At 42.0% G+C, this 23135-nt stretch overlaps 1 protein-coding gene and 1 long non-coding RNA gene across 2 annotated transcripts in view; both read right to left on the reverse strand.

Moving 5' to 3' along the window:
- The window catches only part of SLIT3 (slit guidance ligand 3), an 811508-nt gene that overhangs the window by 564022 nt on the left and 224351 nt on the right, over positions 1 to 23135 (reverse strand). The window lies entirely within an intron of this gene.
- LOC115656353 lies at positions 589 to 22628 on the reverse strand. The gene is made up of 3 exons (XR_004001641.1): positions 22506 to 22628; positions 10375 to 10380; positions 589 to 600 (listed from the first exon to the last, which is right to left on the reverse strand). It is a non-coding gene; the product is annotated as an uncharacterized LOC115656353 (long non-coding RNA).

The following is a 23135-nucleotide window of genomic DNA, read 5'->3' on the forward strand; positions in this document are numbered from 1 at the left end:
TTCTTCCTTAAAGAAAACATTAAAAAAAAAAAAAAGCATTTCACTTCTGAATATGGCAGTGTTTTTTTATGTGAAATGTTTAAACAGGGATTAACAACACAACAGGTTATAACTCAATCTTTAGTTTGTTTTGTTTTTCTTGACACATCATGGGGATACTTTGGCATAACGTATTTTTCAGTTACTTCCTCAAAATTAGATTCTCTTAATTATACACAGCTTTTGTTATTTAAAATAAATGCAATTCCTTTCTCTGTTTAATGGTTATTGAAGTACAACTGAACAGCATTCACCAACAGCTAAAAGCTCAGCTTTTACTTGCTAATGTCATGTTCATACAAAGATAAATACTGCTGTTGCCAGAAGCCATTCATATTAAGAAGCCCTAATATTAAGATAGGCATGTTGGTCAAATGAGCCTTTGCAAAGTTGTTTTGACTTCTCTTGAAGTACACTATTACTTTCTGATTAAGTTGTCTGAAGAACAGAAAACTACTGCTCATCTTACATGACTTCAGATATAATTTGAAAGTTTTTATTCTAAAAATCAAAACTCAGTATTGGAGCAGGAAATAATAATTGTATGGCGTATTTATTGTACTACTAGATGACCCTGGCATGCAGTATTCAAAGGCATTTGGGCAACTACACTAAACACTGTATACTAAGATGTCAGTAAACAAAGCGGGGAAAGTGAACCTTTATACTGAGTCTGTAACTGCAACAAAGCATCAGGCATGTTTATAATAAAACTAATTACAAAAGTGCAGCTGCTACATTTTGTGTTTGTTTATTCATTATTATAGCTGTACAGAACTATGTTTGCATATTTTCATGAGCAAAACATTCAAGCCAGCCAGAGCCACTGAGGACTGGAGCAAGAATTTCTCCAGGACACTCTGCTTAACAACCTTACTCTCCAAAAAAACGCTGTGGGAGTATTATTAGTAGCAGTAATTTTAACAGGGCTGGTGTAAAGTATATGTATTACAGATCCATATCTAGGATCCCAACAATCCTGGAGTCATGCAATTACATCAAACTCATTTTAAAAAGTTCTTAGCCTTTTTGGTTGAAGAAATTCCTAAAAAGTGACCAATGCAGCAATATCTTTCTGTCTGAGTCTGTAGACAACCTGAAATAATAGTTCTGAGATGCATGAACTGCCCCCATGCATCTCAATGGTATGTTAACTCCAAACCCTACTGCTCCAGCAAAGGGCTGTGTATATGGCAGGAGTACAGCAGGTCCAGCACACCCGAGAAGATACCCACTTCTGGAGTGTAAGAGCTGGGGCAACCCCTGCAGCCGCCTTTACTAAACAAGGTATAAGGCATCAATGCCAGCACAGTGGCAGTACAGGAGAGGCCTTAGGAAACTTTGGTTTGGATGTGGAGACCAGAGAAAAGGAGGAGATAGTAACCCCATGTCTCCATGAAGGCCTTCCGTTCTGGAGGTCTGTCCATGCAGCTGACTCCTAGGTTGAGAAACATCTGCAGTGCCGTTAGTGGACCTCAGCTGTATGACAGACATGGCAGAAGTCTTGTGGAAATACAGCACGTGATCATGTAACTAAATGCTTTATTACAATACATATGTGCAAGGGGATTGAATTAAGGTTGCACAGGGGGATATAATTCTGGCATTTCCCAATTTTTGAGTGCAACCTAATACTGCTATTTTAATGTAACTTTTGTGTGTGTGTGATTTCTTAGTTTTTTTTTAAAAATCCAATTGAGAAAAAACAGAAATTCCATCATGTGGCTTCATACTGATGCCCACAGGGACCATCACCGGGGGTGGAAACTTTAAATCCACTGCACAGACCTCTCCCACTTGATCTAACAGAGTAACTGACAGCCATAGTGGTTTATCATCCACTATGTGAGAGGTGGGCAAACTACTGCCCGTGGGTCGCATCCGGCCCATCAGGGCTTTGGATCTGGCCTGTGGATTGCACCCCCCTGGCACCGCGGGGCTAAGGCAGGCTCCCTGCCTTCCCTGGCCCCACGCTCCTCCTGAAAGCAGCCAGCTCCATGCCCCTGTGGCCCCGAGTGGGAAGGGTGGCGCAGGCTAGAGGGCTCCGTGTGTTGCCCTCGCCTGCAGGCACTGCCCCCTGCAGCTCTCATTGGCTTGGAATGGGGAACCATGGCTAATGGGAGCTTCGGGGGAGGTACCTGCAGGCAAGGGCAGTGTGCAGAACCCTCTGCCCTTCCTCATCGCCGCAGGGACGTGGTGCCGGCTGCTTCTGGGAGCAGCGCGAGGCCAGGGCAGGCAGGTAGCCTGCCTTATCCCCGCTGTGTGCCACTGCCACCCCGGAGCCACTCAAGGTAAGTGGTGCTGGGCAGGAGCCAGCACTCCGAACCTCTCCTGCACCCCAAACCCTAACCCTCTATCTCACCCCTCCTGCACCTTAACCCCCTGCTGCACCCTGCACACCTCCTGCACCCCAACCCCCTGCCCTGAGCACCCTGCCGGACCCTGCACCCCAATCCCCTGTCCTGAGCACCCTCCTGCACCCTGCACCCCTCCCTGCACCCCAACCACCTACCCCAGCCCTACATTCATGGCCCTACATGCAATTTCCCCACCCAAATGTGGATCTCGGATCAAAAACATTTGCCCACCCCTACTCTATGTGGAACCTCACTAATGGGGTATGGGACATGTGGCCAGTGGGCTTCATGGATATTTGCTGACAGCAAAGGAATGGTGAGCCTCAGGAAATGTGGGATCTATTCTGGGCTCTGGAGGGGAATGTGATGTAGCGGACACAGACTGGTCTGCTCATTTCCCTCACTCTTGACCCTTTCTGCCACTTCCACTCCAACAAACCGCTGTCCCAGTCCTGGTCTGCTCCCCACCACGATACTTCACCGCAGTCCCATTCTCCATTCTCAGACTTCTCATCCCTTATGTGAGGGGTGGGCAAACTTCTCATTAGGGCCAGCTTTAGGCTGATTCCCCCAATTCCCTGGAATTGGGCCCCGCGCCTAAGAGAGCCCAGTGCCTAACAGGGTCCCGCGCCTTAGGTGCCTTTTTAATTTTTTTATTTGGCGGCATTTATTTTTTTAGGTCTTTGGCGGAAGGGGGTCCTTTGGTGCCGCATAAGACCCGGAGCGGATCCCCCGCCACCAAAGTGCGGCCGAAGACCCGGACCGCCGCCAAGTATTTGAATTGGGCCCCGCAGTTCATAAAGTCGGCCCTGCTTTTCATCCTCTTCCAAGTCTCCATGCTGAGCAAATCCCTCTCTCACCCCTCCAGTCTTCCTGTCTCCATCTCCATCTCTCTCACCCTGTCGCAATCTCCTTATCCAGCCATTCCCAGTTCCATCTTCCATTCCTGGCTCCTTGTGTCTCTCCCTCAGCTCCGTCATTCCTCACCCATACACTGCCCATGTTCCCCATCACCGTTCATTCCAAGTCCCAATCTCCCTCCTGGGACATCTCATTTTTCCTTCACCACCGCCTGCTCTTCATCCCAGTGTCTGCCAGTCAGTCTCAGCTCCCCCTGCCCAAATCATCAGATCTGTTGTGCCTCTCCCTATTACTCCTTCCCTCACTACATTACTGGTTCACAGTCCTAATCCCTTTGCCAATTCCAGGCTTCTCCCAGCATGCCATCCAATCTCAGTCTTCCCCACCTACTGGCTCCCAGTCCCACCCTCGTTTCCCTTCCCTGCTCTGAGTCCCAGGCTCCTAGACCAGCCAGTCTCAGTCTGCCCCTCACACCAACTCCCAGTCCAGTTTCCTTCTCCAACAGCCTTTATTACCTGTCTCCCACTGCACTGTACTTGTACTAGTCTACTCTCCCCTTCCCTTCCCACAGTCCAGCTCTTGTTCCCACTGCATTTAAGTAAGGCCACTTTCTCCTCTGTGCTCTTTGGACACCAGTTCCATTGAGAGCATAGGAAAGACAGGTTCATTGATCTCAGTTCAGGTGTCACGACCTAGCACAGCCCGCAGGTGCAGCAGTTCAAAGTGGCGATTGCTGGGAAGTTCTGTTCAGCGCTGAGCTGGAGCATGCCCAGTGTGCATAGAATCTTTCAGAAATTTAGCTGCTAAAAGCTGCATCTCTACTGAACACATGAAAAATGCAATTTTTGAAAGGCTTATAATTTGGCCAAATTTGGGCAGATATTCATGGTTATGGCAGAATGCAAATCCCTCACACTAAGGCCAATCCCCTGCTAAATTTCAAGTCCCTCCCCCAAAGCAAGGGGACACTACAGCTTTTCAAGGTAAAGGTTGACAGAATTTTTAACCATGTGAAAACAATATATTTTTTTCCAGCCTCATTCTCAGAAGACAGCTAAATTGTTTTGCCCGCAATTTTGTAGAAAATCCTGCTTGAGGCAGACACCCAGCATGGAATATTTCAGCCCAGCTACAGTTTGGCAGCATCATAGGCAACTAAAACAGGGCCTTATAATGGAAAATGCTGGACAACCTTAGTAATAGATGGTGTTTTCAATCTGGCATATTTTATATATCAATTTTTTTTACACATTTCTATTGAGTAAACTGATTTTATTAATAGGAAACATCGTGATCCAACACTAAATATATTTGGACGACCTCCATTTGAGTCAGCGGAATCCACCTGTGTACAAATGGTGTGTTAGACCAGGAACTTTATGACAAAAATTGATGTGGCAAGACTCTAGTAAAAATATTTGTGTGCCAAATGCACAGAACAGTGACAGGCACAAAAGACTGGTACTACTAAAATGGTATTTAATATGGAAACTGTTTAGTTTTTTTTCATATTTACACCACAAACTATGTGCAAATGGAATGGACCTAAGCCACAAACCTTGGATGTGGCTCCAGATCAGAACTTTTCCAAATGTCAGATCTGGCATCATGGTTTGATATCATCTCTACTTTTTTATAATGCAACATACCAAATCCACTGGAAAAAAGTTGTCTGTTTTTTTTGCCAAGTGTCTGATCAAAGCCAAGATACTCACAATTCTGAATAGCTCTATTAATCTTAATAGCAACATGCCAGTCTCTGCTCACATGCACACTGCTTTCACTACAAAGCTTTACCTCTTCGCTTTTCCCATCAGGAAACACATATAGAAATGTAAGTTGCAATAATTTTAAGCAATAATTTCCAAAACATTGTGAAACTGAACTAATATAAAGAATATAACATCCTGAAATGGGAATGAATAAGACGTCATACACTAGTGCACTGTTTCAATTCAAAGCAAATTATAAAATTGTGGGTGTAGTTTTAATTTTATGGATAATATAGCAGTATTGTGAAAACACAAACCCAGATCTTTTGTCTTTTTATAATTGTGAGCTATTTTGATTACTGAAATACTTAGAAACAACAAACCACATCATGACATTACCACAGCTAGATTTACTACTACTGTCAATTTTCCACACTTAGAATCCCTTCATTACAAATACTGGGTTTCATGCTAACAGGAAATATGGCGGGGTTTAAATCCTGATCCAGCAAAAACTTTCATGTTTTGCTGAACCAAGCAGAAGAGTAGCCCCATTCAAGTCAAGCGGGCTACTCACATGATTGATCAAGTGATTTACTTTATCGGAGCCTAGGTAAAGTACTGAGCTACTGACAAATTAACCCCTTCATTTCCAAATTAAAAAAAAAAGTGGAATGAGGAAGTGGGATGTCATGGCAACGGGGAGACTGCATGCTGAAAGGAGAGGAATGTCATCTGTCAGGCCTGAGAACAGTGAGCAGGTGTGTAGAGGCACCAGGAAGGTAAGAGAAAAGAGTGAAGTAATTCGGAACACAAGACTGCCAAGATGTAGCTGCAGTATATGAGCCATGCTGCACCAACTAGCAAAGAGATGTAACAATGTATCAACAGAGAAAAGGCAGGCTCAGGAAAGGTGATGATCAATCAGCCCAGGAGAAGTGGGGTCGAAGATCCATTGCAACCCTTGAAAATTTAAACCCACTCCTGACATGCCATTTTAAGATATCACATTCAGAATTTAAGGTGTTGTTCTTACTAGGAAACAAGGGGTTTATGCCATTTATCAATTATAGGTGGAGCTGGTAGCAATACATATAGTTACGGTTTGCCCAATATTTCTGTTTTCAGTTGCTGATAACTTTGCCAAAATGTAACCATGGGGGCTGAGATTCTCTATGCTGGCTATCTGCTTCAAACTAAAACTTCTATTTTTAAGTTTTCTGTAAAGATAGTTCAGCCATTTCCAAAAATGGGGTTAAAGGAAAATACCATTTTGCTCATGTCAAAAAATTTCCCATTACCCTTTTGTTTAGACGTTCTAATGTCTCTATGTTTTGAAGCAATGTCTTAATATTTGACAGGGTGGTTGCCCTGGTACCAGAGATGTGTCTTTTGCTATTCTCATTAAAAACATCACAAAATTAGAGAAGTTATGAGCCTCCACATATTGGATGCACAATATATTAATTAGGAATGGGTGAAATTGTTCAAGAAAAATAAGCACAGACTTGAAGCTTTGTACTGAGAATAAAACACTTTTTATTGCAATCAGATATGTGCCAAACAGAAGGCAAAACACACTACAAATCAACCCTCCTATGAAATAAGAGTGGAAAGCAGTCAGAAATAGTAACCTTAAGCACAGTATGTGATTCATATTGTACACTGTATTGATATTGAGTACATATATTTTATAATTGTGTTAACAAAACTGCTCCATCAGATCATGGTTAATTAGAAGAGCTAAAAATAAAATTCTTCCATCATGCCAATTTACTAAAACAGCATCACTTGGAAAGGAAATACGTTTGCACACCCTGAAACAGCTCCTCCAGTGGTGAAAACTGACATCACTCCATTGACTTCAGTGAAGCTATGACAATTAATTCCAGCTGAGGATCTATGCCCTCATTCACATTAACAAGGATTTGAGGCAAGTTCATCTAGTACTTAGAGCAGGAGTCTGGACCTTTTGTTTCTGAACCTGGCATTGCAAAATAACCAAAACAAAACAAAATAAAACACCCAGCCTTACCTTGTGTATGTCACAAAACCAAGTTTTCTAACATGGCTACTGATTTTAATATGATTTACTATAAACAACATTTTCCAGGAATTATATTAAACTCAGCTCTTCAAAATGTACATAATATTAAAGCATACCTTTAAAGAGATCTCATAGGTGTCTCCAGAGATGCAAGGTATATCAGCGATCACCCTTTTGAAGAGAACATTACAACTCCATGGATGGCATCTTATATGCCCATACCATTGTTAAGTGAGGAATAAGAAAGCCGACCTCATGTATCCAGATTATTTTACGTTAATAAAACAATACCTTGAAATAAAACCACATACATACAATCATCAAATCATATTACAGTTCATTCAGTATGCTTGCAGATTAGTCAAGTATCCCCGTTTGGGGTTAAAGTAAACAGTTTCAGAAGTGGACACTGATTGTCAGCTTCTGGGCACTCAACTTGACAAATCGTGGGCCTGATTTTCAGAGATGCCCAATACCCACAGTTTCCCCTGCAAAAACATGTAACGTATCTCTTGGTAAGCGCACACTGTGTTTATATTAATTTACAGTTTGCATTGCACTGCAAAAATCATGGCCTGTCAGTTCAGTTTAGAAAAGCCAAACTTTGTTTACACCTCCAAAATCTCTGTATGCTAGTTCAATAAAGCACTAGCTTATCTAAATAAGAATGTTACTCTTTTATCCCAAAGCTCAGCCACCCAAGCCTTCAAGAACACTTCATTTTACAAGCTATAGAGATGATCAACAGCATATAAATATTTAGAAAATTGCTGGAGAAACAAAACTAGAAATAAACAAGCAGCTGCAACGCTGTTTGATCTCTCTTGCATATTCAGTCTAACATTGTAGGTGTATATTTCCTCACTATGCAAAATCCCCCCCTCTCCCCTGACAACTTCATTTCCTGCACACTTTGGGAGACAAGCAGATGAATATTTAGTGTAGAACAGGATTGTGATTAAGCTTCCAAATGCATTCTTCATCTGGATTCCAGCTGGTACAGCATCTCAATTACTTCTCCACCTCTCCTATGGGAGAGTGTCTTATTGATGTATTGAGCATCACATGAAGGTGCTGGATTAAAAAACTGACCCTCCAAAACTTCTGACCTCAATCAATTATCCCTTAATGAAGGAACAGAAAGTTCTTGTGCAAAAATTATTATGGCCATCGCTCAAACTCAGGAACTTCTTATTAAAGCACAACTTTTAACAGGAATACAAATATATGTTTTAAAAGAAATTAAATTGCTTCCCACTAGCTTTGCTTCATTTTCAAAGGCAAATTTACTGATCAATTAATGGTTAAGAAAACTGCTAATCAGAACATTATGAAATTGTTGAAAACTTTTGAAATTGTTGAATTTTCCATACTGATTCTTTTTAAATTTGTTTACTAACCAACTGTAGCTAGTAGGCTATGATGCAGGCATTGTCTGTTATGATTTGCAGCCATGCCACCTCATGCCAAGCTCCATCGTTAACTTTGCTGCATGCATCCCTGCAGGGGAGCAAGGGATCATTTAAAATGCTTCTAAAGCCCCTTTGGGCAGGCCAGTGAGATCATACACAAGAAAGGGGAGCCATCTCCACAAGATTGTTATTCCCATCCCATGTAGATGGGCAGAGTCTTAGCTTCAACCTGTCGAACGGTGCAGTTGAGTCAGTGCAAAGAGAGAAGTAAGCTGAACCAAAAAAAGGACTGGCCCAGCTTACTTCCCCCACAGAGCGAGGGAAAAGCAAGGTCCATACTATGGCTATCAGTCACAATCTGGTTCTTCCTCAGCTTCTGGAACAGCGCTCTATGCTCTGTCTTTATCAAGCTTGATTGTAAGGTTACATGATAGCTTTTGACTACTGACACCATGACATCAGGCTCTGTGCTTTCAGGTCTGTACTATGTGTGGACCACACAGCAAGAACACGAACTATCTGAGCAGGGTAGAAGGGGTGGCAGAGGGTACCCAAATGCAAATCCCTCACTGTGCACAGATATCCAGGGAAGTGGTAATGTCCTTTCTTAAAATCTAACAACTGTCCTCAGATGGCTGAAAAGGTCAATCACACTTGCCCCTCTCCCACATTTTCTATCTTTAACATATGCTTTACTTCTGCTACTCAGCCACTCAACATAATTTATATCCTCTACCATCCTGCCCAGTGGTCCAGCCCATTGCCTGATAGCTTTATTTCCACCACCCCTGTTCCTGGAGGTAAGGATTCAGCCCTCCAAGCCTCCCTGATGGCCCTGTCACTTTCCTCCACATACATTTCAATTTTGTGGCTAAAAGGGTGCTTGGTGGGCAAGGATTATTTTGTGGACGAAAGATGAGGAGTGCACAACCATACTAACTCCAATGATGGTTCCATGTCAGTGGTCGGAGCAATGACAATCTCACTGATATGAGAGAGGTTCTCTTACACTCAGGCAGTGATTGCCTGAGCTCAGCTTTTACTGATCATTAGAGAAAGATCAGAAATCTCCCTTGAGGCTTGGATTCCATCTGGTATTTTTATGACTACTACATTTTCCAGTCCCTGCAGAATCCTCCATAAGGATACCTGTTCTGGTCACAGAAGAATGAAGCAACACAATTATTCCATAAAAAGGTTTCTTTGAGTTTCGGGGGGAAAGAGGCTGGCTGTAATTTAGTCAGTCAATTTATTTTATGATTGGCCTGCAATCACAAAAATCCTGTGCAGAACATAAAGCAGGCTAGACACTTTTCCCCATTCCCCACTTGTTCTCTATGAACTTCCCACTCCAAAAAATTAATCATGGTACTTAAGAGCTTCATCCATCCTGTCTTCATTGTTCCCTCCTCCTCACTGTCTGTCTCTAACCCCAGTATCTGTTAAAGCTGTCAAGCATTTCCTCCCCTGACACTTTTTCCCTTCATAAGCCCCTGATTTCTGCAGTCTCCAGTTATTTTCCTTACATTTGCAGCAATATATCTCTATCTATCTGCACATTTATCTTAAAAGCGATTAATTGCTTTATGGACATACAACAGAAACTTCTAGCCTTTTCAGACCACAGTAACAGTGTGCCAGAGACAGACTGCCTACATACAAGCCAGAGCATGGCCAATCCCATTCAGATAGTTGTGTGCAAATTTGCAGTGAAGCTGTAGTGCAATCCAGTCTAACTTCAAAACTGGGGGTTGGAGCAGCCCACACTCCATTGCAGCACTTCTGAATATGGCCAGGAGTGGTATACTGGGTCCCCACATAGATACACATTAATAAGGGAGCTGCAGCTTAATACAACAATCACATAAGCCTCCAATATGAGCAGGGGAACACATCAGTAGCTGTTAACCACTGTGGTAGAACAGAGTGCAGCTGTTTTATAGAACCATTATCTACAAAGTTTGCTCTGTTTGCCACATTCTTTTCCTACTCTAGTATTTCCATTTGTCTTGTGTTGTTGCATAAAATCTCTTTGTAGGATGTAATTTAAGCATTCTTGTTTTTTCACCCAAATCAATGACTGAAAAAGGAAAAGTGTGGAATGATTGCATTACGTAAAAGTGGAACGTGCCATTTTTATAAGAATCTTTGGAATATTCCCAGCTGTATTAAAACTGCACCTTCAAGAGAAAACCACTGCATAAAATGGGGAAGGGGGGGACACTTAAATTATCTTTCTGATTATGGAAGTGCTTAACACCATTCACCCTTCTGGGTGAATCCTCAGAATCTAGAAGAGGCTTCACAGTAGCCTAAAGCATTGTAAACTCATGAAAAATTAATTTAATGTCAAAACCAGGACCAATAAGAGCTGCTCTCCATAACAAAAAAGTATTCAGTTGCATTATTAAAAACATTGCTTTTGAGAGATCAATTAATCTCAAAGGGCTTGACTTCCTGCATTAGAAATGATCAAAGACAGATTTCCTAAAATGATCTTTCTATCAAGCATAGAGCCCATCTGTTCTATCGGTGTTCTAATTGCAATCTTTGTCATCTAATTTGCAATCTTTAAGAACCTGTGTGTTCCTTTGAATTTAAATGTTTATGTAACATTCCCCTAAAAACCCTGATGGTGAGTGGAAAATGGCAGTGAGGGAGATACCTGCTGCATGTGGGGACGTCTTCACCCAAAAGGTCTTTACTAACTTTATTTTCCAAGGTTCCCTGGTTCTTCAAATTTTAAATATACATCTAGAGGTGTCCACCCAGTTTTCTGGGAGCCTAACCCTCAAATTAAGGATTACAACATGAACAGACGTAATATATTCACATAAATATATTCATCTCTGCACATAAATATATTCATCTCTGTCCACAGCTTCCTTGACAGCCTTCAGTAAGGGGATGTCTGCACTTACAGCTGGAGGTGTGACTCCCAGCTTGGGGAGACATACTCATGCTAGCTCTAACCAAGCTAGCGTACTAAAAATAGAGGGTGCCACAGCAACATAAGTGTCAGGAGAGGTTAGGTGCCCCAAGTACATACACATGTTTGCAAAGGATAACGTGGGCTCTAGAGGACTGCCTTGAGGTAATGATTTTGAAGATCACAGAGTATGCCTTGCCAGCAACTTTCTCTCATTCATATGAAAGAAGCATCAACCTGAGTGTCTCTGCTGATCTTAGCTATGGCAATACTTCATGAGGAGAGATGCAGCCTTTTACTGGTAAACAAAGTGGTTTGATTACTTTTTGTTTTGATATTTTTACAGTGATGTCATGGTAGGTTTAGTGCCCATGTAACAGCGTAAGAGCACTAGCTTCTGATTTTCTATACTCATGAGAGATTGGCATTTATACAGAGAAGAGTATATGTAGATATTTATTATTTTAACTGCGTAGAGGCCAGAGACTGATGCACAAATAACCAAAGGAGGGACTGCTGCACTGTGGGGGACAGCGTAAAATAGGGCCAAGATTGTGCTGTCCCTGCCTCAGGAACCCCCAGGCCCAGAACTGTGTAGTGAAGACACCCCTCTCTCGGGGGGCAGATTTTGCCTCCCCTTACCACTGCCATGTGATGTTGGGAAAAACTTGCAATGGGCAAACAGCCAGAGACTCCAGCGGTTTGGAGCAGCTGAAAAAGCAGCCAAAACCTTCAGAGAGCCATGTCTATAGCGTTGACTGAACTTTCTCTGCCTTGTCTAATTGGATGTTTGCTCCAACCCTCCCCACCATGGCTGTCTCTGCACCTTGGCTTCATTCCACACCTGCCCCATCTCTCACCCTCTTCCTTTCAATGTTCCTCCTCCCTTCACTGTTGTTTCCATTTACTGAACTCCTCCAATTAAACCGCTCCCAAAAAGGTAAATCAGTCAGGTGCTAACTGACTTTTGCTGCCCTCCCACTTGTCTCTCTGCTGTTGTGTTTTAACCCTTCCCTCACACTATGTCTGTCTGGTCTATTGAGATTTTAAGCTCTTTTGGGCAAGGACTGTCTATAACTCTGTGCATAGCACTTAGTGCAATGGGGCCCCATTGTTGGTTGTTCCTTGAGCATCACCATAATAAGCATGATTAATAAATAAATGACCAGGTCAGAGCCCCACTGTGCTAGACTGCTTCCTTTTTAGATGTAAAATGCTCAGCTATTACTTCATTAAAATGCTATTAGCAGGAAAACCGAATATAAATTATCTACAAGCCTACATCATCTCTAATCTCTCACTCTGTTAGCCACAAAACAGTATGAATATAATACTCTAGAGTAGCACCAAGTACTTGGTCTCAACTACAACCTCTCAAAACAACCAAGAAAAAAACATTAGTGAGCTTAGAACAGAGTCTACTCCAATCTTTCTGAGCCAGTAGCATAGTGGACCCAGCAGTAAGACTTCAGGGGAAAAGGATATATTCTAAGAAAATAAAATGCACATGAAAATCCATCTGGGAGGCAAGTTGCAATGGAAGAAAAAGGCTAGTTAACCAATAATACTGATTAATTTACCCTTAAGTCTTCAGAATTGCAAGTCTAATGTTTCTACATTACTTTTTAAAACATTTCATCTTCCTTCCTTCCCAAATCTGAAATTGGTTTTCTTGGCATTCAGATGAGTATGGCTAAATTATTTTGGCAACTTAAAACACTAATTGAAAATATTCAGTACTGTATAAGCTTCCTAAAGACAGAGTATCACTCTTCAGTGACATCTGGAGCACAGCAAAATGTATGGGTCTATTTCATATACTATTCATTCAAAGAATTATTATGAGACTGTATATGATCATGTTTGCTTTTATATTGGTAATATTGACTTACCTCTTTGACCTAACAGAATCTCTCTTCTCAGTCGGCTTTTCCTTTTGTGATAAACCCAGGCCAGTTGGGTACAGCAGAATTGCAGAAGGCAAATATACTGGTCACTGGGTGAGTAGTTTTCTGTTCCCTGAGTGACCAGAGCAGTGGCTGCACTAGAATAATCAGGAACTTGCTAGAACCAATTAAGGCAGACAGGCTGATTAGAACAACTGCAGCCAATCAAGGCAGGCTAATCAGGGAACCTGGGTTTAAAAGGGAGCTCACTCCAGTCAGGTAGGAAGGAGCTAGAGGAGAGGAAGTGTGTGTGAGGAGCTGGGAGCAAGAGGCACAAGGAGCTGAGAGTGAAAGGCTGTGCTGCTGGAGGACTATGGAGTACAAGCGTTATCAGACACCAGGAGGAAGGTCTTGTGGTGAGGATAAAGAAGGTGTTTGGAGGAGGCCATGGGGAAGTAGCCCAGGGAGTTGTAGCTATCACGCAGCTGTTACAGGAGGCACTATAGACAGCTGCAATCGATAGGGCCCTGGGCTGGAACCCGGAGTAGAGGGTGGGCCTGGGTTCCCCCCAAACCTCCCAACTCCTGATCAGACACAGGAGGAGTTGACTGAGACTGTGGGGAAGATCACTGAGGTGAGCAAATCTGCCAATAAGCACAGGACCCACCAGGTAGAGGAGGAACTTTGTCACACTGTCCTTATGCAAATGAAACCCATTATAACTCACTGGAATTAGAGAATGATGTTGTGAATCTTAAATTGCCCATTTCAAGCCTGACTCATTGTTAAGGCATACCCCAAGCAGTTTTCTTTTAGTGTTCTTATGCAGGCTAGCCCCAGCATCTAGCCAAATTTTAAATACACATTGACACCAATGAATATACTGTCTCAGTTAAATGTATCACAAAGTTCAGATACTAATCCATTATACACCTTCACTGGTACTCATTAACACCCAAATCTCTGAGAAAATTCCAACTTCCATTTCTGCACATCAGCCTGCTTCAGAAATATTTCTTCTTCCTCCCATATGTGGAATTCCTCCATAATTACATGTACCTCAGACCTAGGATGGGTAATTCAGGCTCATGGGACAGCAACAGCTTTTCAAGATATAAGTATCACAGCTTTGATATATCAGAACCATGCTGGGCTAGAAACAGGAATTGTATACCATGGTAAAGGATGGATTCTTAGCACTCGCTTCCATTCTTGTGAGGGCCAGAAATATTGGACTTTGTTTGGGATACTCAGAATAAAACTTACTCATGATTATTGCACCCAACCCAAACACCTACCAATAAAACCTTTCTACTGCATGTAATTATAAGGTATTTTGTATTGCCTGCTTGTTACAAGAAAGCTCTTATCCTACCTTGCTAATAAACCAAATTAATTAAAGATGAGTCATCCACCTTGTCTCTTAACACAACTGAGGCCATGTCTACATCTAAAATTTTGCAGCGCTGGTTGTTACAGCTGTATTAGTACAGCTGTATAGGGCCAGCGCTGCAGAGTGGCCACACTTACAGCAACCAGCGCTGCAAGTGGTGTTAGATGTGGCCACACTGCAGCGCTTTTGGGCGGCTTCAAGGGGGGTGAGACCAGCTTCGCCGCGGTTTGCTCTCGCGTTCCCCAAACCACCCTGCAAACCGCAGGGAAGGAGACCTGCTTGCTCGGGGGTTCGGGGAACGAGAGAGCAAACCGGGAAAGGAGACCAGCTTCGCCGCAGTTTGCTCTCGCGTTCCCCGAACCACCCTGCAAACCGCAGGGAAGGAGACCTGCTTGCTCGGGGGTTCGGGGAACGAGAGAGCAAACCGGGAAAGGAGACCAGCTTCGCCGCGGTTTGCTCTCGCGTTCCCCGAACCACCCTGCAAACCGCAGGGAAGGAGACCTGCTTGCTCGGGGGTTCCGGGAACGCGAGAGCAAACCGGGAAAGGAGACCAGCTTCGCCGCGGTTTGCTCTCGCGTTCCCGGAACCACCCAGCAAACCGCAGGGAAGGAGACCTGCTTGCTCGGGGTTCGGGGAACGAGAGAGCAAACCGGGGAAGGAGACCAGCTTCGCCGTGGTTTGCTCTCGCATTCCCCGAACCACCCTGCAAACCGTAGGGAAGGAGACCTGCTTGTTCGGGGAACGCGATAGCAAACCGGGGGAGGAGACCAGCTTCGCCGCGGTTTACTCTCGCGTTCCCGGAACCACCCAGCAAACCGCAGGGAAGGAGACCTGCTTGCTCGGGGTTCGGGGAACGCGAGAGCAGACTGGGGAAGGAGACCAGTTTGATTACCAGAGGCTTCCTCGGTGATGCTGGAATACCTGCTTATTCCACGGAGGTCAAGAAAAGCGCTGGTAAGTGTCTATACTTGATTACCAGCGCTGGATCACCAGCGCTGGATCCTCTACACCCGAGACAAAACGGGAGTACGACCAGCACTGCAAACAGGGAGTTGCAACTTTCTGATGTAGACAAGCCCTTAGTAACCCATGTGGCAAGGGAAGGAGTGAAACATCCCACTGTTTTCTTTTTTTAAACCAAGCCTATCCAGGGTCCTTCCAAGCAATAGCTCATTGCACACTTTGTGATGTAGATTCTCAAACTGTAATGTCAGAATGTGATATTGAGTTCCTTCTCAAGTGAGGCTTAAGAATCTAATATTTAGTAGATCTCATTTTTCTTCATCTAACTAGTCAAGGAGATTCTACTAAGAAGCACGCTGTTAGCTCTGATCTGCCATCTTCATGTTAAGTAGTGTTTTATTTTCACAGGTGGTAAGCTTGACTAATTAGCTATATATGGCCATAAACCTACTAGCCAGGATATGCTAAGCTTTCCTTGAAAAAAAATCTTATTAAAAATGAACGGTAACTCAGCATACTGATTAGCACACCTGTTAAAGATCCATGAAAGCCACAATGTTTACACTAGGGGTGCAATAAATACCTTTAGAGAGAAAACTAAAATGAGAAGTACTACTATGGAACTCAATGTAAATTGTTAAGATACAGATCTTGCTTAGCAGCACTGAAATCTTTTATCTATCTACATATACTTATTACTGTAGCACATCAAGCTGATGGAAAATGCTCTTCCATTATTCAACATATCTACTATTAAATCTCTTTCAACTATCTGAGAAACATTATTAGGTGACTCCACTTCAGCCGATAAAGTCAGCATAAAATAAAAGCCTTAGATACCACAAGTAAAAAGAATATTTGATCTTTTGCTTCACAGAATTGCACCAAAATATTACTGAATTCTTAAAGCAGATCTTGAATAACTATTTAAGACCAATAAGAATCAAATGTGTTAGAGAAACTATCAGGTAGTTCTTTCTGAATCTTCATATAATGAATGGCTAGCTGTATATTACATATTTGTTGTGGACCTTTGGCATGCAAGAAAATAAGCCTCCTTTACAAGCCTTTGCTTAAGAGCACAGATGACAAAAGAATAAAAAGCATAACTTTCACTGCCCATATTCAACTGCTAAGAAAAGGGTTCACAAGTGAAACTGTTTTGAAAGCTGGAATTGCAATGTAAAGTCTCCCCTTTGCAAAAGCACTTAAATCTTGTTTACAATAGTGAATGTTAGCGTTTTAAGACATGATTAAGACCTCCAACATGACTTGTAAAACCCTCTTGGATCCACATCCAAAAGCACTTTAACTGGTACGCAAGCATTCCAAGAACACACTGGAATACAAGTCAGTTCAGTCTATAGTGGGTGACTGCTTGTGTGGACATGAACAAGGAGAAACAACATAACTTGTGCCCTCACTTTGGGTACGTCTATACTACTTGCCAGTTCAGGGGTCAGCGATCGATCCAGCGGGGGTCGATTTATCGTGTCTAATCTAGATGCGAACGCTCTCCTGTCGACTCCTATACTCTACCAGCACGAGAGGCGCAGGCGGAGTCAACGGGGGAGTGGCAGCAGTTGACTCACCACAGTGATGACACCACGGTGAGTAGATCTAAGTACGTCAACTTCAGCAATGTTATTTGCGTAGCTGAAGTTGCGTAACTTAGATTGATTCCCCCCCTCCACGCTCCCCCTCAGTGTAGACTAGGCCTTTGTGTCTCCTAGTCTGCCAGTGGCCTTGTGAAATCTCTCAGAACCCATTGGATAGAGGACTGTTTCAGGAACTGCAAGACTGGCACTCAGAGGTCATTCCAAGAGAAATTGCTTAAAACAGTGATCGTTTGAATACAGGGCAAACCATTGGTTCTTAAACCCTTTCAGTACAGCTACACTGAACAGTTTGCATTGAAACTGGTTCCATTACAAAACAGTTCAGTTTTTTATTGTTGGGGGCTTGAGTCTAGTGTCTTTCCTACACAAGTTTAGGTGGACTATCAGCAGGGGTGGCTCTAGCTTTTTTGCTACCCCAAGCACGGCAGTCGGGCAGCCTTCGGCGGCGCACCTGCAGGAGGTCCGCTGATCCCACGGATTCAGCTTACCCGTCGCCAAATTGCCACCAAATCCGCGGGACCAGCAGACCTCCCGCAGGCAAGCTGCCGAAGGCTGCCTGGCTCCTGCCCTCTCAGGCACTGGCAGGGCGCTGGTGCCTGGAGCTGCCGCTGACTATCAGTAATGATGATGAAAACATACAAGGCCTGGAGGTTAGTTTTAGATAAGCACTCAGAAGTTCAAATGATTATTCCAAACTGTTCAATCTCCTGAGTCTGCAAAGCTGATCAGGAAATATCATGAAAATATTACCTTTGCTAGAGACTGAAATATATGTATCGTACTTTACTCATAAAAACTTTTAATTTGTTTTCAATGTCTAAATTCCTGTGCTCACCAGAACTTAGGACTGCTGTTCTTGCATCACAACATCTAAGACCAGTCATTGTCCCCTATGACAGTGGATCAAGCCTTGAAAAAACTCACTCGTCAGTGGCAAGCAGAAAACTCTTCATGGTGAGATGGTAGGGAGAAAGGCAAGGTATCATTTCTGTAGGAATTACACTCTTATTTTAAAATAAACAGTTGTATGTAGTTAGCTTTTTGGTTGTGAAATTAACATTCCCAACATTAACTGAATGCAAGCCAATGCAATGCTGACTTCCTGAGTCCCCAGACAACTCCAGTGGCACAGTGGTTTGTGCCTTTCCCAGAGGACAAAAATGAAATAAAAAAAGATGATCGGTCATTTTGCTGCTGATATTCAGTAGCCTGTGGGCACTAGAAAAAACTTAATGCATGAATTTATACCCTGCTGTTGCTTCTTGAGAGGGGCAGGAGGCTCCTTTGCAAGAACTCAAGTTTTTCAAATGAAAGGAGACATCTTCCCCCCATCCCCACCCTCCAAAAAGATAGGAGGACAACAAAGTATTGGAGCCACAACCTCCTCTAATCCACAACCCATGTATCTCATGTTCAACATTGTTCAACAGCTCTAACAAACTTCTCGTAATTGGCAAATAATTCCTTGATGGCTGAATCCAGGCCAGGAGTTAGGCAGGCCACATGTGGCAGTACTGCACCTCAAATGGAGTTCAGAGATCTATAGAGTCTGGGTGTGTCCAGTTTTCCAAATAAAGAAACCCTTGTTTAATTACTGCACCCAAGTCTTGTCTCTTCATTGTCACAATGAACACCGTGGAGCCAGAAGAAATCATGATGAGCAGTCACGGGAACCTTCATATGTATGAAACCTATTAGAGGTTTATTTGAAAGACTGGCCTCATGGATGATCTAAGACCTCCATCCTAATAGAAATCCCAGCACCTTATCTCTTTCCAACTCCTACAGACTTACCAGAAAATACTTTTTCCAGATCTCTCTGAGGAGGTCCCTTCTATATATACCTCCAGTTAATATGTTTAGTCCTCTGCGTCTGCTGCCTAGTATACTCTTCACACCTTCAATTAAGTTACATGAACATACTCCGTATTGAGATTTCTGTTGCCTGCACAAATATCACAAGAATAGTCCCATCCTTTATAGTTCATCAATTTCACTTCCAATTGTGATGGGAGTCTGGAAGTGCAAATGAATGCTGGAAGCGCAAATGAATGCTGGAAGCATTCATCCAAAGAAGTTGGCAGTTCATCCCTATTCCCAGCACCTTCCCTTTTTCATAGAATGATACCCCAAGAATATAGCTAAAATCAGAACACTTGTAGCATATAGGTCGAACCTCCATCAACTGCTGTTCCAATATGGTTATAATAAGCCAAGAGTAAGTTTAAAAGAGACATAAATGACCAGCAATGGGACTAAATCATGCCTTCCCCATTGCACTTGGAAGAGACTAGTCTTCCTAAAAAAATGTAGCACGTGTTTGCAATGACAACACTTGCTGCTTGCATCGTTTCAGCTGTGAGCATAAGTATAAGGTCAAAGTTTCCAACTCCTTACATCCGGTAACAAAGCATAACGCCATCTTTAACAAGAAAGTGGAAAATGTGCTCAGAATGTCAGCTTTGCTTTAGTAAGAGTAGATGGGCTAGTTTGGAGATTTGTGCAAAATGCTGTTTACTTGGTGAACTGAATTTCACTGCAGTTACCACAGCCTCTTCCACAACAGAAGTATAACGTAAGTCATTGTAAAGAATTTATGGAAGATCTTTAATAGTGTTACTGTAGAATCCTCAGCCCCTTGCATGAGGACATAGAGACTTTTAGTTGGAAGAATGAGTGAGCAAATATTAGTTATTTGGAAACAATCTCTTTTTTTCTTGCTAAGATAAGGGAGTACTAAGCAGATCACACCCTGCCACAGTTCTCAATCCCTTTCTTCAAGATGTAACTGCTACTTATTTTACAACAGCGAGGGCAGAATGCTTCTGGCTTCCAGAGAAGCTGTCTTTAATTTAATGCCTGTTATCACAATTTATTAGCAGGGAGGACAGTGGGCAGGCTCCAAACACAACAAGGAAAGGGAAAATTAAAGGCTAAAACTCCCCTCATTAATTTGCTTCTTCTCTGGAACATGCTGCCATGATAAAGCTACTGCAGCTAATCTAGTATATGCCATCACACTTGCTCATGTACCAAGGTACAAGTGGAAGATGAAGAATAGACTAGAAGTTATTCAAAGAGAGACATTCTACCCTTGAAGACATCCAGTTAACCACAGACAATGTTTGTATGCTTAACTACATGACATCTCACATCCTCACCTCCCAATGGACAATGTTTTCTGAGGGAGATTGAGAGTTTCTACATGATAGGGTGTGGACATCCAGGAACTGAGTTCTACACTCAGGGAAAGAAAAGCATTTAATCTTCCAACCCAGGATTAAACTCCTAGGATTCTGAGCCATGACAGTCACTGAGATTTCAGCTGAAACCTAATTTTAAGAGAAATGAGGCCTTGTTTAACTTACTTCAGCCTTTTCAAGTTGGGAATAACATGGTTTAAAATTCAGTCCAACTAAAGAATCCATCTTAAAATTATTGGGTACTCAGTAGCTAGTAGAAAGAACAGGAGTAAATGTGGCACCTTAGACTAACATATTTATTTGAGCATAAGTTTTCGTGGGCTACAATCCACTTCATCGGACGCACAGAATGGAACATATAATGAGGAGATATATATATATATATATATATACACAGAGAATATGAAAAGGTGGGAGTTGCCCAACCAACTCTAAGAGGATAATTAATTAAGATGAACTGCTGTCAGCAGGAGGAAAAAAAAACTTTTGTAGTGATAATCAGGATAGCCCATTTAAGACAGTTTGACAAGATACTTAACATGGGGGAAACAGATTCAATGTGTGTAATGGCTCAGCCAGTCTCTATTTAAGCCTAAATTGATAATATCTAGTTTGCATATCAATTCAAGTTCAGCAGTTTCTCCTTGGAGTCTGTTTTTGAAGCTTTTCTGATACAAAATTGCCACCTTTAAATCTGTTACTGAATGGCCAAAGAGGTTGAAGTGTTCACAACATTCAAAAACCAGTAGGAGATTCCTGATGTCAGATTTGTGTCCATTTATTCTTTTGCATAGAGACTGTCCGGTTTGGCCAATGTACATGGCAGAGGGGCATTGCTGGCACATGATGGCATATATCACATTGGTAGATGTGCAGGTGAATGAGCCCCTGATGGTGTGGCTGATGTGATTTGGAAAAGAATACAAAGTGTACAGTGCTCATTTTATATTTATTTTTGATTACAAGTATCTGCATTGTAAAATCACAAAAGAAATAGTATTTTTCAATTCACCTAATACAAGTACTGTAGTGAAATCTGTTTATCGTGAAAGTTGAACTTACAAAATTAGAATTATGTACAAAAAAAACTGCATTAAAAATAAAACAGTGTAAAATTTTAAAGCCTGTAAGTCCACTCAGTCCTACTCCTTGTTCAGTCAGTCACTCAGACAAATGTTTGTTTACGTTTGCAGGAGACAATACTGCACACTTATTTACAATGTCACCTGAAAGTGAGAACAGGTGTTCTCAGCACTGTTATAGCTGGCATCACAAGATATTTATGTGCTAGAAGCTCTAAAGATTCACATGTCCTTTCATGCTTCAAACACCACTCCACAGGACATGCATCCATGCTGATGATGGGTTCTGCTCGATAACAATCCAAAGCAGTGCGGACTGACATCTGTTCGTTTTCATTATCTGAGTCAGATGCCACCAGCAGAAGGTTGATTTTCCTTTTTGATTGTTCAGGTTCTGTAGTTTCCTCATCAGAGTGTTGCTCTTTTAAGACTTCTCAAAGCATGCTCCACACCTCATCCCTCTCAGATTCTGGAAGACATTTCAGATTCTTAAACCTTATGTCGAGAGCTATCTTGAGAAATCTCACACTGGTACCTTCTTTGCATTTTGTCAAATCTGCAGCTAAAGTGTTCTTAAAAAGGGTCATCATCCGAGATTACTATAACATGAAATATATGACAGAATGTGCGTAAAACAGAGCATACAATTCAATTCTCCCCCAAGGAGTTCAGTCACAAATGTAATTAATGCATTTTTTTTTTAATTAGAGTCATCAGCATGAAAGCATGTCCTCTGGAAGGGTGGCTGAAGCTTGAAGGGACATATATGAATGTTTAGCATATCTGGCACACAAATGTCTTGCAATGCCAGCTACAAAAGTGCCATTGAAATGCCTGTTCTCGTTTCTGGCGACATTGTAAATAAGAAGAGAGCAGTATTATCTCCTGTAAATGTAAACAAATTTGTTAGTCTTGACTGAACAAGAAGTAGGATTGAGTGGACTTGTAGGCTCTGAAGTTTTACAGTGTTTTGTTTTTGAGTGCAGTTATTTAAAAAAAAACCCTACATTTGTAAGTTGCACTTTCATGATAAATAGATGCACTATAGTACTTGAATGAGGCGAATTGAAAAATACTATTTCTTCATTTTTACAGTGCAAATATTTGTAATAAAAAATATACACTTTGATTTCAGTTACAACACAGAATACAATATATATGAAAATGTGGAAAAACATCCAAAATATTTAATAAATTTCAACTGGTATTCTATTGTTTAAAATTGTGATAAAACTGCAATTAATCACGATTAATTTTCTTATCCTGATTAATTTTTTGACTTAACTGCAATTAATCAACAGCCCTAGTTATTAAGTAACTTGATAACACATCCACTTGAGTTTAACAGTGTGTGATGGTTTTCCCCAGTAGTCAATATTCAAGCCAGAGTGGAAACAATGTTTTCTTCAAGTTTCTCAAGGGAACACATTTTCAATGTGTTATTTTATTTTCTGATGCATTGGACTTGTTGTCTAGAAAGTGTAAATTATGCCTGTCTGTGTTGTATCTGTATTAGTCTATTTAAGTGCTAAACTCTAAGTGGAAAGACTGTAAGGAGGAAATGAATTCACAACAGGGGATTGATCCTCTAGGTGATTAGCTTTACCATCAACAGTGGATGTCAGTCATGTT

The sequence above is a fragment of the Gopherus evgoodei genome, chromosome 8 (assembly GCF_007399415.2).
Source record: "Gopherus evgoodei ecotype Sinaloan lineage chromosome 8, rGopEvg1_v1.p, whole genome shotgun sequence".
In the NCBI taxonomy this organism is placed as follows: Eukaryota; Metazoa; Chordata; order Testudines; family Testudinidae; genus Gopherus; species Gopherus evgoodei.